We start from the raw sequence: 16,027 nt of genomic DNA, 5'->3' as shown, positions 1-16,027 counted from the left end.
CATGTTTCTCCATCCTTACAGTATCATACAGAAAATTACATTAACCTAAAAATACCCTGTGCTCCACCTATTCATCCCTCCCTTCCTCCCCTGAACCCCTAGCAGCCACTGATCTTTTTACTGTCTCCATGATGCTGACTTTTCTGGAATGCCATATACTTGGAATCATATAGTATGTAGCCTTTACAGGTTGGCTTCTTTCCCTTAACAATATGCATTTAAATTTCCTTCATGTCTTTTTATGGCTTCATAGCTCATTTCTTCTTAGTGCTGAATAATATTCTATTGTCTGGAGGTAGCAGAGTTTGTTTATCCATTCACCTGCTGAAGGACATCTTGCTCACTTCCAAGTTCTGGCAATTATGAACAAGGCTGCTATAAGCAGTCATGTGCCGTTTTTGTGTGTACGTAACTTCTCAACTCATTTGGATAAATACCAAGGAGAGCAATTGCTGGATCATATAGTAAGACTATTGTTAGTTTGAGTTAGTTTTGTAAGAAACTGCCAAGCTGTCTTCCAAAGTGACTGGACCATTTTGCATTCCCACCAGCAATGAATTAGAGTTTCTATTACTCCACATCCTCGCCAGCATTTGGCATTGTCAGCATTCTGGATTTTGGCCGTTCTAATAGGTGTGTAGCATCTCATTACTTTATTTTGCGTTTTTCTGATGACATAGGATGTGGACCATCATTTCATATGCTTGTTTGCATCTATATATCTTCTTTGGTAAGGTGTGTGTTCAGATCTTTTGCCCAGAGTTCTCTTTTTGCTTATTCTTAAGAGTTCTTTATATATTTTTGGATACCAGTCGTTTATCAGATATGTGTTTTGTAAATGTTTTCTCTCAATTTGTGGTTCCTCGCCTCTTTTCTCCTCCTCTCCTCTCCTCTCCTCTCCTCCGCTCCCCTCCCTTCTCCTCTCCTCTCCTCTCCTCTTCTCTCTCTCTCTCTCTCTCTTTCTTTTTGAGACGAAGTCTCACCCTGTCACCCAGGCTGGGGTGCAGTGGCGTGATCTCAGCTCACGCAACCTCTGCCTCCTGGGTTCAAGTGATTCTCATGTCTCAGCCTCCCAAGTAGCTGGGATTACAGATATGCACCACCAAGTCCGGCTCATTTTTTGTATTTTTAGTAGTGATGGGGTTTCACCATGTTGGCCAGGCTGGTCTCAAACTCCCAACCTCAGGTGATCCACCCTCCCCGGCCTCCCAAAGAGCTGGGATTATAGGTGTGAGCCACTGCGTCTGGCCTGTGGTTTGTCTTTTCATCTCTCAACAGTGTCTTCTTCAGAGCAGAAGTTTTTAATTTTAGTGAAGTCCATTTTTTTCTTTTATGGACCGCACTTTTGCTGTTGTATCTAAAAAATAATCACCAAACCCAATAAGGCCACTTAGATTTTCTAATAAATGTCTTTTTATTGTGATAAAATATACATGAATGGTTACCATTTTAACCATTCTTAAATGTACAGTTCTATAGCATTAAGTGCATTCACCTTGTTGTGCATCTAATAAATGTTTTTGGGGTTTTTTTGTTTTTTTTTTTTTTGAGACGGAGTCTTGCTCTGTCACCCAGACTGGAGTGCAGTGGCACGATCTTGGCTCACTGCAACTTCTGCCTCCTGGATTCAAGCGATTCTCTGCCTCAGCCTCCTGAGTAGCTGGGACGACAGGCGCGTGCCACCATGCCCAACTAATTTTTTGTATTTTTAGTAGACACAGGTTTCACTATGTTAGCCAGGATGGTCTCAATCTCCTGACCTTGTGATCCGCCTGCCTTGGCCTCCCAAAGTGCTGGGATTACAGGCATAAGCCACCATGCCCAGACAAATATATTTTTAAAAATTTATTTGGGGGGTGGGTGTGGTGGCTCACGCCTGTAATCCCAACACTTTGGGAGGCCGAGATGGGTGGATCACCTGAGGTCAGGAGTTCGAGATCAGCCTGGCCAACATGGCCAAATCCTGTCTCTACTAAAAATATAAAAATTAACTGGCTGTGGTGGCATGCGCCTGTAATCCCAGCTACTTGGGAGGCTGAGGCAGGAGAATTGTTTGAACCCAGGAGGCAGAGGTTGCAGTGAGCCTACATCGCACTACTGCACACCAGCCTGGGTGACAGAGTGGGACTCCATCTCAAAAAAAAAAAAAATTATTGGGGTATTTTTCAAATTTCAAAAGTAAAATGGTTTTATTTTGAAAATAAAAATATAGACGAGCAAAGAATATAAAGTAAAAATTACCCACAATCCCCCTCCTGAGAAATACAGCCACTAATATTTGACGCACAACCATCTAAGCACATGTATATACTCCTATTATGTATATGTGTATATACAAATGTTTAGAACATAATTAGGATCATTCTTTCACATCATTTGATACCTACTTTTTTATTTAACAAAGAATTTTATCTGACATTACTTTTTCCACTATCATTAGGTATTTTTTATCTGGCATGATAATTCATGGTTACTTCATATTCCATCATATGGATATGGTATAATGTATTTAGCCTGTTCTCTAATATTTAACTCCTGGGTTGTTTCCATATTTTATGTAATCTGTTTTAATTGTGATAAACACTCCATAAATAAATATTTGTTCACATCCTGATTATATCCTTCAGATAAATTTCTAGAAATGTCATTGGTAGGTCAATGGATATGTGTATTTTTCAGACTTTATTTTTCTGTTGCCAAATTTCTCTCCAGAAAAGGAATGCCAATTTATAAGACAAGAGCATGCCCATTTCTTCACACTATCAATAATGCTTGACAATTAATTTAAAATGAAAAATAAATCTTCACCAAAGAATATGAATTGATACAATTTGCAGGATGAGAATAGGAGGACGGGAGGTTATATCCAGGAACCGGGAGATCAAAATTAAAATAATCATCTTCTAAAAGCACCAAAAACATGGAAGTAATTAAAAACCTCAGCTGAGAATATGCAAAATAAGAACTATCCCCTTTAAATAATAACATATTTTTAAGGAAAGCCTTACTGCATCAGTCTGTTAAATGTACTCAATTTTTAATCTCTTGGCTATAATTAGCCCATATTTTTAAATCTCCAATGTTTTAAGCTGTATCTTTTTCAACAAACCACTGAGCCATTAAAGTACAGAGTCATGAGAAATGTTAGTGCCTTGTGAACTTGTTGATGCTCCTAACTGCAACTACATTTTCAATGAATTGGGCATAAGGGTGTGACACATAAAACAAGATTTCATTGTCTCCAATTTTGCAATAATTACTATGAGATGGCTGTATCATCATTTTCAGTCCCTGCTTGAGAATAAATGATGCCAGAATTGTTTTTCTAGTATGAACAATATTTGTTACATGAAAATACAATGTCACCAAAGTAAATTATAAAGTATAAGACTTTCTACTTCTGGTCAAATGAACTCAATTGACCATTGACAAGTAGAAAAAGGCCTCTGAGGGCATTTTTTTCCCTTTTAAAGACTTCCTAAGATTTGCAAGAAATTCATCACAAAAGTTTTTCTGGAAATACATTTGTATTTCTTCAAATTTTTAATAAATGTCAAATATTTCATTTATATCATATACATCTTCTTTTGAAAGGATAAAATTTATAACACTTCTTAGAGCTTAGTAAGAAAGGGAATAAAACATTTTAAAGAACAAAGTACATTTCTAGGGCTCTTCATTTTCTCACACTTTGTTAAAATATGCAAACACTTATTACTTGGCTCACAGTTATTTAAATGATCCCATGCAGACAGAAATTGAACCACATACTTACTCTGGTCAAGCAGTTCACCACAATCTATTCAAGAGAAAAGTGTAGTGTTGACCACGAAGCCTGTTTTCATAACCCTAACCTTTTGCAAATCAGTTAAGAAGCTTGACTTGTAGACTGTATACTGCTAATTAGCCAAAATACATCCCATGTTGGAGAATGTTTATAGCTCATACTTTCTGCTGGCACTGACATGACATTTGCATGGTGCTATAGTAAAATAAAGAATTTCTGCAAAATTTACTTGATTCTTCCCCTCCCCTCTCTTTAGATTGGATGAACTACATCTAAGTTAGAAATCTCTTCATTTAGAAAAGCTTATTATGGAGAGAAAAGCCACAAACTTCTTTCTTGTTAACATGAATGTGAAACCAGCATTTTTCTGAAACTTCCTAAGATCCTCCAAATTTGAACTATGTTTAAAATAAATGCCTTGGTAAGTGAGCACTTACTTTCTCTTGTCATTTTGCTGGTACGACTGCATAATTGCTGAAGGTCAGGAGCTGCACCCTGCACAGTCCCAGGAGCACAGCAGATGCCCTACAAGTACTTGGGCATTATAAAGTGCCCAAGAAGCCCGTCCAGAAAAGAGGAGTCTGTGGTTTTGTCATTATCACCACGAAGAGATGACAGGGTGGCTTTTTACTTACCTCACTTAAAACTTAATTTCCCAAATTCATCTGAGATAAACATGCCTTTTGATATCATTCAGCTGTTTGACATTATTACGTATTTGAATGCACACAAATGCTTTTATCCCCCAGGAGAGCTAAATTATAATAACCCTGCTTGGGGAGTGTCAGTTTGCCAACAAGTATCTAACAGCACGAGTTTGAAGAAGAGGTAAGGTGACCACCCTAACAGCCAGGGCATGCTTAGAATTCCTTGGATTCAGTCATGAGCTCAAGGTGCCACCACTGTGGAGCTTCTGTAACGACATCATGCCACAGAATCAGCCCTGTCATGTCCGTGCTCCTCCTCAAGCTCTCACTTGGAACAGGACTCCCAGTCTGCTGAAAATTAAGCCCCAACAGAATTTCCAGAGAAATAGAAGTTTGGACTCCAGGTAAGCTATAGTTACATGCCTTGAATTTTCTCCCCTTTACAGCATCTCCTCTTTAGAATTTAGCATTTGTCATTACCTGGTAGCCACTGCTAATGCTCATGGAAATTCCCATTTCTCATTTCTCCCATTTCCAGTCACATGGTCCATTGAAGTTAAGCATGGCCATGCGACTCGCTTTGGCCAAGGAAATGTGAGTGAAAGTGAATGCATCCCTTCCAACTAGAGCATTTAAGTGTTGGTGCTGCACTATCCAGTCCTCTCTTTGCCCTCTGCCTCAACTGTAGATGATGTAGATCATTAACCTGGGATTCCAGGGTGAGGACAATGTGGTTTGGAGCCCTTCTGCGACATGCGGTGGCCAGGCAGCGGAGGAAGAAGTACAATTTTGTTGTAAGCCATTTAGATTTCAGGATTATTTATTACTGCAGCATAGCCTAGCCCAATCTAACTGATATGCCTCCCCCTAACTGAGATTTGTGCTCCAGGTCGTTTCTTCATTTACGTGAGCTCCAAGTCAGCACTTTTTCTCATTCGGTAAGAGTGGTCCCAGGCCTGAACCTGTTTCCTTGCTTCCGTGTCTAACTCTAGCCACTTCCTGTTTGTACAGGCTGGCTCCCTGCTTCTGAACTCTAGCCTCAGCTAACCCTATGGACGATCTTATGTATAATTCCTGTCTACCTATTCCCTCCAGACTACTCATTCTGGATTCCGCCCAGCCGGCTCCTTCCTTTTGCTAGAGCAATGCTACCTTTATTTAAGCTCCTGTTCCCTCCCATAGCCCTGTATGGTCACAGCTCCTGCTGTGCCCGGGGGATGCTGAATCTGGTCACAGCTGTGCCTTTATGCTCAGTCCTGCAGCTGGAACGGCTCCTGCAATGCACACCTAGTGTCCTTCAGTGGTTGTAGGTCTGGGCCTTGGCTTCCTCTGCTGTTTGCCCGTGCTACCAGGTGGCATCTCTTCCAGAGTAAACACCATAAGCGTGGCAGTGGCCAGGTGAGAGGAATGAGACATGAAGACCAACACAGTAGGCTGTGGCAGATGGTAAGAATCAAGTTCATTTAAGATGAAGAAACAGGACTATGACCTTTGTTTTGGTAAATTTCCAGTTTTGAAATAAATCTATAAAAGTATTCTATATTATGATGAGAATCCTCTGTCCTACTCTTTACAGTTCTGACTGGAATATCAATTCGGGGATGCTCACAAAGATTTAAGACAAGGGGCTGGGTACAGTTGCTCGCGCCTGTAGTACCAACACTTTGGAAAGTTGAACCAAGAAGGTGACTTGAGCCTGGGTGTTTGAGGCCACCCTGGACAACATAGTGAAACTCCACCTCTACAAAAACTAAAAGTAAAATCTAGCTGGGCACGGCATATACCTATAGTCCCAGCTATTCTGGAGGCTGAGGTGGGAGGATAGCCTGAGCCTAGGAGGCCAAGGCTGCACTGAGCTGTAATCGAGCCACTGCACTCCAGCCTGTGTGAGGAAGCAAGACCCTGTCTCAAAAAAAAGATTTAAGACAAAGGATGTTCATGATAGTGTGTGCTACTTATAATAGTGAGAAGAGGAAGGGCACAGTGGCTCACATCCCAGCACTTTGGGAGGCCGAGGCGGGCGGACCACCTGAGGTCGGGAGTTCGAGAGCAGCCTGACCAACATGATGAAACCCTGTCTCTACTAAAAATACAAAATTAGCCAGGCGTGGTGGTGCATGCCTGTAATCCCAGCTACTCGGGAGGCTGAGGCAGGAGAATCGCTTGAACCTGGGAGGCAGAGGTTGAAGTGAGCCAAGATCACGCCATTGCACTCCAGCCTGGGCAACAAGAGCGAAACTCCGTCTCAAAAAAAAAAAAAAAAAAGTGAGAAGAATAAGTCAATGTGCACCAAAGGGAGAAAGGTAAATATAGATTATTAAATGCTCATATGATGAAATAACATCATGTTATAAAATATGGATAGATAAGAAAAAAATGTTAGATTACTAAGTAAAAAGAGCAGAAATTCAAAATATGTATTTAATTATATTTTTAAAAATTCATGTTTACTTTGTAAGCATAGAACAAGACAGACAAGTGATATATATACAGCAAAATACTGACCATGATGGGCTTCAGTGTATTTTATTTCCTCCTTAATACTTTCCATATTTCTCAAATTTTGTGTAATTAGCATGTGCCATTTCTAATCAGAAAATCCTGTCATGCAATATGACAAGAAATATGGTATTTACTTTGGATATGGTCTCCACTATTATGCTGAGACTTATTCCCCGTCTGCCTTTCCTTTACAATCGAGTATCATCAGATTTTCTAACAGATTCCTTTCCTTTTTTTTTTTTTGTCTTGCTCCATTTTTCACAAGAAAATTTTTAAAAATTATTACATACTAACAATTACCATACAGAATAAAATATAGAGAGTTCCAGAAATGTTTTTCTGGGGTTGCATTTTATATCCTGGAAGCAATATCAATACTTTTGAAACTTCATGGTTTTTTTTTTTTTAAATCTTACCTATGAGTAAAGCTTTGCAACAATATATCCATTTGGGTTTGGTATTTTTTTAGTCCAGAAAAGTCTTTATTTGGAGAATAAACAAAAGGTGAGGACCAGGCACTGTGGCTTATGACTGTAATCCCAGCACTTTGGGAGACAGAGGTGGGTGGATCACTCGAGGTCAGGAGTTCGAGACCAGCCTGGCCAACATGGTGAAGCCCTGTCTCTACTAAAAATACAAAAATTAGCCAGGCATGGTGGCGCATGCCTGTAGTCCCAGCTACTCAGGAGGCTGAGGCAGGAGAATCCTGAATCCCTTGAACCCAGGAGGTGGAGGCTGCCGTGAGCCGAGATCGCACCACTGCACACCAGCCTGGGCAATAGAGTGAGATTTCATCTCAAAAAAATATATATATAAATGTTTAATATTGAACAAATCTAAAGTCTTTGGAAACTTGTTTTAAGTCAATCCAGAACTGGTAATTACTAAGCTGACCATGCTTGCAAAGGGAAGAAAAGAATTGTCAAGCACAGGTCCTTCTGCCAGCTTCCTCCAAATAGCACATGGGGCCATTTGGTGCCCAGTGAAGGTATGGCCTGTCTCCAGCTCCCAGGACCAATTCAGGACTGGCTGACTCTAGCCCTATTTTCTGGGGATCAGCATCAGATTCACTGTGATGAATCTCAACTCTGAGGTAGTACACCAGATTTGGCCCCTACTTGTGAGTTCTATTCTGCTAACCTGTCTTGAACTTAATCTCCTAGGGAATTTGGCTTGTCCCAGGAAATAGCCAGGTTCCAACCTTTTTGTCTTGTGGCCAACCTTTTTTTTTTTTTTTGAGACAGAGTCTCACTCTGTCGCCCAGGCTGGAGTGCCGTGGCACAATCTCAGCTCACTGCAAGCTCTGCCTCCCAGGTTCACGCCATTCTCCTGCCTCAGCCTCCCAAGTAGCTGGGACAGCAGGTGCCTGCCACCATGTCTGGTTAATTTTTTGTATTTTTAGTAGAGACGGGGTTTCACCGTGTTAACCAGGATGGTCTCAATCTCCTGACCTCGTGATCCGACCGCCTCGGACTCCCAAAGTGCTGGGATTACAGGCGTGAGCCACTGTGCCCGGCCATGCTCAACTTTCTTGATACTACTTGAGTCCTTCCAATCACAGACTTCTTCCTCTTTCTATGTTCTGACCTGTTATAAAATGGGTGAGTACATATATGAATAAAATGACTTTATACATGCATGAATAAAAAGAATGAATGGGGTTATTTGAGCTGTAAGCTCATATAGTTGTAATTCTTACACACTGTGTAATACTGAACTGCCGTGGGCAGAATCTACAGCAGGATCTATCTTGTTAGGCCTCAGTGGGCAAACTAGCATGATTTCTGACTCCTGTTGAACTCTCTCCCATTATCTTGATACTAAGTCTACGGGGTCCTAGTAATCCCATAGTTAGGTCAAGGAGTTTGAGGTTCCTTTGCAAAGAAATGTCTATTTTAGTCTAAGTTGACAAATGTGGCCTGAGAATAAATAACATTAAATCATTTGAATATGCTGCATTGGGGAGACACAAGTTATTTCCATTTTACCAATATTCAGCCTTCTATATAGTCAGGGCACCAACCTCCTGCAGATCAACCCGACGTTGAGGTATTTCTCATGGAGACGAGATGAGAATGATCCTGGAATCCTCAGATAACCTTTCTTTTTCTACTCCTGCCTTGAAGAAGTTTAGAATCTGTAGTCCTGGAATTGCAGTTAGTGGAATTGGCAGCCTTGCACCCATCCCTGCAGAAAGATGTACACTGAAATAAATACCTTTGGCACAATGACATGGCTTAGATGGCATTTCAGAGCTAACAACAGGCATCTGAGCAATCTGCCATCTCATTGACATTCCACCACATGCCTTGAAATTCTTCAGGCAGGCCCTACTAAAATATCTTGCAAGACATGTACTTCAGGTAAATTCTAACCATAATTTAGGTGCATTTGAGTGATTCCAGATCTTCAGATATTCATCACTTGGCAAGACAAAACGTCCAGAAGAAATGGTGTGTGATGACTTTTAAAAGACTTGAACAGTGAACGGTCAGAAAGAGTTCCCAGGAAATTGCTTTACTCTTACTTAATCCAGCTCTTAGTTTTTAAAATTAATTCAAATGTACTATATTTGAAGATTTCCCCTACAAGTACAGTAGTAGCAAATGCACAGCATGTAACCTGTGACATACTAAGATAGATATTAAAGAGGACTCTATATCTTCCTGGGGAGCAAATTTTCCCCCAAGTAATTGGTAACATCCTTTTCTTGATCTCTGCAAGATGTCACCATTGAGATCTAATCTTCATGAAGCTGAGCACTTTTCTTGAATTCCCTGTGAATGAATGAAAGGGAAGGTTTAGCCAGTAGAATTTTTATTTGCTTTGGGCAAGCTACACTCCTAGATGCAAAGAGTTAAAAGGGTATATGAGGCATCTGCAGAATAAAGTTTTGGAAATGCCTGCAGAACAAGCTATAGGGTCTGGTGGATTTGTGTTAAAAGAAAGCCTGTAATATTTTGGATTGTACTGTCAAGCAGACTTTTCACTGAATTATGGGTTTTATTAGAACTCCCCAAAATAAAGAGCAGCTCGTGCTTTAGACTTCCAGCTTTTAAAAACTGAGCTTTAGACATATGGTTTACTATTTAGTTATAATAAAATCCTGGTTACAATGATTTGTAGATAGACACATAGATTTGTAAAAGTCTCTGAAATTATTAAAGCTTCAGAGTAGTTTATAATGATGGAAAAACCTCCCAAAATTAGTTAGAAAAAAATCACAAGCATTTTGACACAAACCCATTCATAATTTTACAATCAGTACTTCTGTTTTAGCAAAGATGGGGGAATGAGACTTTTTATATGTTGCTGGTAGGTATAAATTGCTACCAACTTTCTGGAGAACAATTGGAACTATATACCAAAAGCCTTAAAAAAGTGCATGTTCTTTGGCCCAATAATTCTACTCTGTGGAATTTATTCTAGGCACATGAAGATACACACACAGATTGATATACAAGTATTGTTCATTGCAGCATCATTCATAGTGAAAAAGAATTGGAAACAACATAAATGTCTAACAATATAGTATTGTTTGAACAGATTATTATAAATTCAAACAATGGAACACCAAGCAGGCACTAAAATAATCTTGGAAGCATATTTAATAAATAAAAAAACATGAGAAGAACAAAGGACTAAATGCATAAATATTTACTATAAAAGTACCACAATACTCGAAACAAATATTTATCAATAATGGACTGGTTGGGCCCAGAAGTTTGAGGCTTGAGCCCAGGGGTTCGAGGCTACAGTGAGCTACAATTGCGCCACTGCACTCCAGCCTAGGATAAAGGGCGAGACCTTGTCTTAATAATAATAATAATAATAATTATTATTATTATTATTATTATTATTATTAACCATGGACTGGTTAAGAAATTGTGGGGAATCTGTAATAGAATACTACGCAGTGTCAAAAAGAATGTATATGATATGGACCCATCTCTGATACATTGTGAGTAGGAACAGTAAATTACAGAATAGGTTGTATAGTATGCAACCATTTACATAACTAAAAGATATATTTATATCTATCTATGCACAGGAATTTCTGGAAGTCTGCCAAAGAAACTAGTCACACTGGCTGCCTCTGGGGAAGTGAGAGGTGGGTTGGAGGTGGGAGGGAGACTTACTTCTTGTGTAAAATTGAAAAAAAAATGGAAGAAAATAATGCAGAGGGGGAAAGCACATAAAAAATGTCTCAAGGTCTAATGGGACAGCAGGTGGGGAAGGGGAGCTAGCTTGGTTCCACTGAGCACTGAGCCTAGTACTGGCCTAGTCCTAAACGGGACTGCCTTTACTTCCCTGTCTGAATGTGTAATTACGGCTACATCATCCGCTTCCTGGCTGAGGCGTGCACATGTAATTAGTTTTATTGCTGTAACTCAGTTGTTCTCAATCTTGCTTGCATATTGGAATACCTGGAGGCATAAAAAAATACTAAAAACATACCAAGCTCTACCCTAGACCGATTAAATCCAAGTATCTGGGGTAAGAATCTGGCATCCAGTATGGTTTAAAGGCTCCCCAGGTGATGCTAATGTGCAGCCAGGGGTCAGAACCATTGTTTTAATCTGGGGCCTTGATTTGATTGAAATTGCAAATGCTCCTACAAGGGCACTGTAATTTATTATCAGTAAGTTATGGACTTCCTGAGAATAGGTAAAAGGTTAAGTGAACATTGATCTTTTAAAAAAGATGAATACAAATGTCGAGGTCAGGAAAGCTGGAGACCAAGGGAGAGGCATCAGGAAAAGAAAATTCAGAGTGAGATAACCCATGTCCTAGTCCGATGTCTGGCACTTCTTTTTATTTTTAGTTTTTTCGAGACAAGTTCTCACTCTGTTACCCAGTCTGGAGTGTAGTGGTGTGATCTCAGCTCCCTGCAGCCTTGACCTCTCAAGTTCAAGCAATCCTCTCCCCTCAGCCTCCAGAGGAGTTGGGACTATAGGCACACGCCGTCATGCCTGGCTGATTTAAAATTTTTATTTTTTAATTTTTTGTAGAGATGAGGTCTATGTTTCCCAGGCTGATCTCAAACTCCTGGGCTCAAGGGATCCTCCCACCTCAGCCTCCCAAAGTACTGAGATTACAGTGTGAGCCACCACACCTAGCCTCTGCCACTTCTTGGCTGCATGGCCTATATCAATTTATAGACCCTGTAGGTGTGATCCTCTGTGGCAACTGGATTAGTGCAAGGTTTTGAAAATGGCCTCAGAGAAGGGGAAAGAGGAAAGACATGGGGATTCCATGTCACCTTTACCCCTTTTATAGACTGGCTTTTCAGTAGGCTTTATTTTTAATAAATGATTGCCAGATTAAAAAAAGATTCCCAAATCACATAGCCTCTGACGTCTCTTTAGTCTAAGATCTTTGCTTCTTAATGTAAGCAAAATAGTGAGCCTAAATGTAATGCTTTCTGTATTTTTCTCATCATTTTCTTTTGAGTGTTAGAGAGACTGTGGAAACTTCTACTGCTTTCATTTGGACAACCAATGGCTTTTCAACCAGTTCTTTTGTTCTAGTTCCACAGGCAGCAATAATATGTATTTTTAAGCTGTAAAGAATAAATAACCCCCCACTGCTCATTCCTTCCCTAGAGTGAGAAGTTCTCCAGTTTGTAGGCCTACTCATGCATGACTTCTATACCAGAGCTCGGACTGGGTAAGGCATTTGCCTTGGGTACAAAATTTAAGTGGCATCAAAAATCTCAGTAATCAGGATAGGCAATATTTTAATGCAATACTTTAAAAATCTATATTAATGCAAAAACCCCATGATGAACAAATAATCAACATTTTATTTATTTATTTTTTTGAGACAGGGTCTCTACCTGCCCAGGCTGGAGGCACGATCTCGGCTCTCTGCAACGTCTGCCTCCTAGGCTCAAGCAATCCTACTGCCTCAGGCTCCAGAGTAGCTGGGACTACAGACATGTGCCACTACGCCTGGCTAACTTTTAAATTTTCTGTAGAGACAGGGTTTCACTATATTGCCCACGCTGGTCTTGAACTCTTAGGCTCACGTGATCCACCCACCTCAGCCTCCCAACCTGCTGGGATTACAGGCGTGAGCCACCATGCCCAGGCCAGCATTCTAAATAGAGACAAGATCACTAACAGTTCTGTGCCATAACAGACAAAGCCTAAGCCAAAAAAAAAAAAAAAAAAAAAAATCCTCACTCATCTCATCTTCTTCCAGGCCCTGTTCCATATTGTCCAATGAACTCACCTCAAATCTAATGCTTAGGAATTTATATAAGAACGGAAAGCTGGAAAACGTTAACAAGTTTGGAAGAAGTATTTGGAAATTTTGTGGCTCAAATAGATTTTGGTAGGCCTAAGAGATAGAAAAGGACAAGAGAAAAAAGAAAGCAATAAAGAACACTTTAATATCTAAATTTGTGGTTAGGAGAGGATATTTCATATTTATCTTAAAGTTAAAAGCGATTACCTTTTTTAACATCTTGATAAAATTCAGAATGGGAGGTTGAAAAATTTACAAGGATAACAAATTGAAAAAATTCATATTAAGACCATTTCAATCATTGAGGAGGCAGAACAGGCACTTTAATTACTTATGTGTTTTCCATCAGCAAGTGCTGTGCTTCATTAACTTATCACACACTGAGCAATTAACAACTCTGACTATATATCTTGTCAAGATCTTCAATGTATAACCTGCATGTGGTCTGAAATGAATTGGTGATAGGAATATCAACTCTCCTATAAAGTTGATTTAGGTGGAATTAATATAGGTTTCCATCTGAGTTTTGAACAAAAATACTGCTTCCCAACTTTCTGAATACTCTAGTGATGGCTAATTTTCCTTGGTGAACTCATTGGAGACAAGATTTTGAAGCACAGGGTGGAAGAACATTTTACAGAGGGAGCCAAGCTTTGGTGCACACCATCTGGCTAAGGAAAAAAAAAGAGAGAGAGAGAGAGACTGTCATGTGGTCAACATGCGGCTTCTTTTACTGGAAGATCTAATTTTCATTCATTTAACAAATGTTTATTAAGCATCTATTATACTCCTGGCATTGTTCTAGGTGCTGGATTCAGGAGTGAACAAAACAGACAAAAATCTTAGCCTTATTGAGCTCTACATGAGAAATCATCAAAAGGAGATGAACGTAATGGGTTCATTGCTTATTCATTCATCAAACATTAGCTTCTCTGGCTGAAACACTATTCTACCCAGCTTAAAATGAGCTCCCATCTGACAAGCCTTTTAGAGTCTTCCAGTCTACCGAGACTTTGGTGGCCTTCAAACTGTAAAGTACAGTGCTTCCCTTGATATTGCTAACCCTGGATAAGCACAAGATAGATACATTTGATTGGAATCAGAGTATTACCCGGGTACATTTTCTGAGCTTGGTAAAGGAAAGATGTCACTGAGGTACTATACTTCATTTAGATTCTAGAATATCTGCTTTATGATTTGTAATCTGGGTATTTTCTCTTTTAGAAGATGTGCTTCGTGCCTAGTTTTTCATCTTCAACATGCTGGCTGTGCTCTTCTTTCAACTGGACAGTTCCAATTAAGAATCTCAGTTTTTCTGCTGTTATAAGAATGTTCCTGTAGGTGGCGCCATTTGCAGCGCTCAGCGTCTCCCTGGGTTGGCTTCTTTTTCATCCCCATGAGCAAGTCCACTTTATTCCTTGGCCAGACAGCTCTTTCCCAGCTCTTGTAGGATCTGCAATGCTCTTCAGTCTGATTTCTAAAAGGTCTTCTGGGTGACCAGTGTGTGCTTCCTCATACTCTGGGTTAATCTGAATGGCAGCTTAGGGAACTGCTTCTCCTGAACTTTGCTAGCAATCCATTTTCCATACTGTATGTTAGCAACGAGTGCTTCTCATTTTGTATTGTTTATTCTTTGAAGCACATGGCCTGTCTCACCAAATAGATTATAAAGCCTTTAAGGGCTTTGTATGCCTCAGGCATCTGGCATAATACACTGCCTGGGACAGGCAGTCTGCAAGTGTGTGTTTGTTGATGATGTAGGTGGTAGCATTCTTTTGTTTATTCATTATTTACTGAGTAGCTGTTCCAGGCTAGGCTCTTTTTCTGGTGCCTTGAAAACAGTTATGAAAAACGTGGTCCCTGCGCTCAAGAAGCTCCTAAATTCAGAGGGGGAGGGGGCAGAAAGAGAACACTAGAGAATGACAGTAGTAGGGTGCATATGAAGCAGCCATGCTAAGTGACTGGGAATAAGAGAGGTACTGTATATTGCCTGTGTCTGATGACCTCTATGGGCCTTTCCTTCCCCAGGAGATCCTTTTAGAAGAGCATGGCCTTTTCATTCTTTGACTGCAGAACCACTCCTTAAGACTAAACTATGCCTTTTACTGTTTCTTTTCCAGTCCCCAAAGCACAGGGTGATATGATTGTGGGGTTGGAGATCCATCTCAGGATACCATAGAAAAGGTGACAGTCTTCCTATTTTTCTCTGCGGTTCAATGTTCCTTGGGTATTGCAATTTGCTTTTCAGCTTATTAGTAATTGTCCTCGAATTCTCAGAATGGTTTATCATCTTACTGTCTGTGTGGGGTGACTATGAATTGCTGATTTACTTTAATGTGATATAGGCACCTATTTATTGAAAACTTTTTCATTCTTTAAGATGCATCTCAATGCCCCTTTTCCTGCCATATCTTTTCCAGTTCTCCCCTTCCTTTTTATACCTTTATATTGTTACTTCCACCCCAAATTTTATACAAATTGATTTTAGTCTTTTATTATAGCTGCTTAGAGCCTCATTATAAGACTATAAGGCTATGGAGGGTAAGGACTGTATTTTATTCATTTTAGTATCTCTCTTATCCTGCACCTTCACCTGTTAAACAGAGTAGGCAATAAATAAATGCTTGTTGACTGAATGAACGGGGATTTTGTAACATAATCCCTGTTTAGTTGCATGTTTTAGAGTATGTGCTTGGAGAACATGGTCAACTATCAGTTGTTTCTACATGGGTTCCATTTGTTTGACTTAGTCTCTAGGAATATTTGCTTGGCAAATGCTCTCCAGATAATATGAAAAGGTTTTTGGATAGATCTGGGCTCAGACTTGGAATTTCCTTTC

This window comes from Hylobates moloch, unplaced genomic scaffold, assembly GCF_009828535.3.
Source record: "Hylobates moloch isolate HMO894 unplaced genomic scaffold, HMol_V3 SCAFFOLD_10, whole genome shotgun sequence".
NCBI lineage: Eukaryota > Metazoa > Chordata > Mammalia > Primates > Hylobatidae > Hylobates > Hylobates moloch.
Note: the sequence above shows the minus strand (reverse complement) of the source record.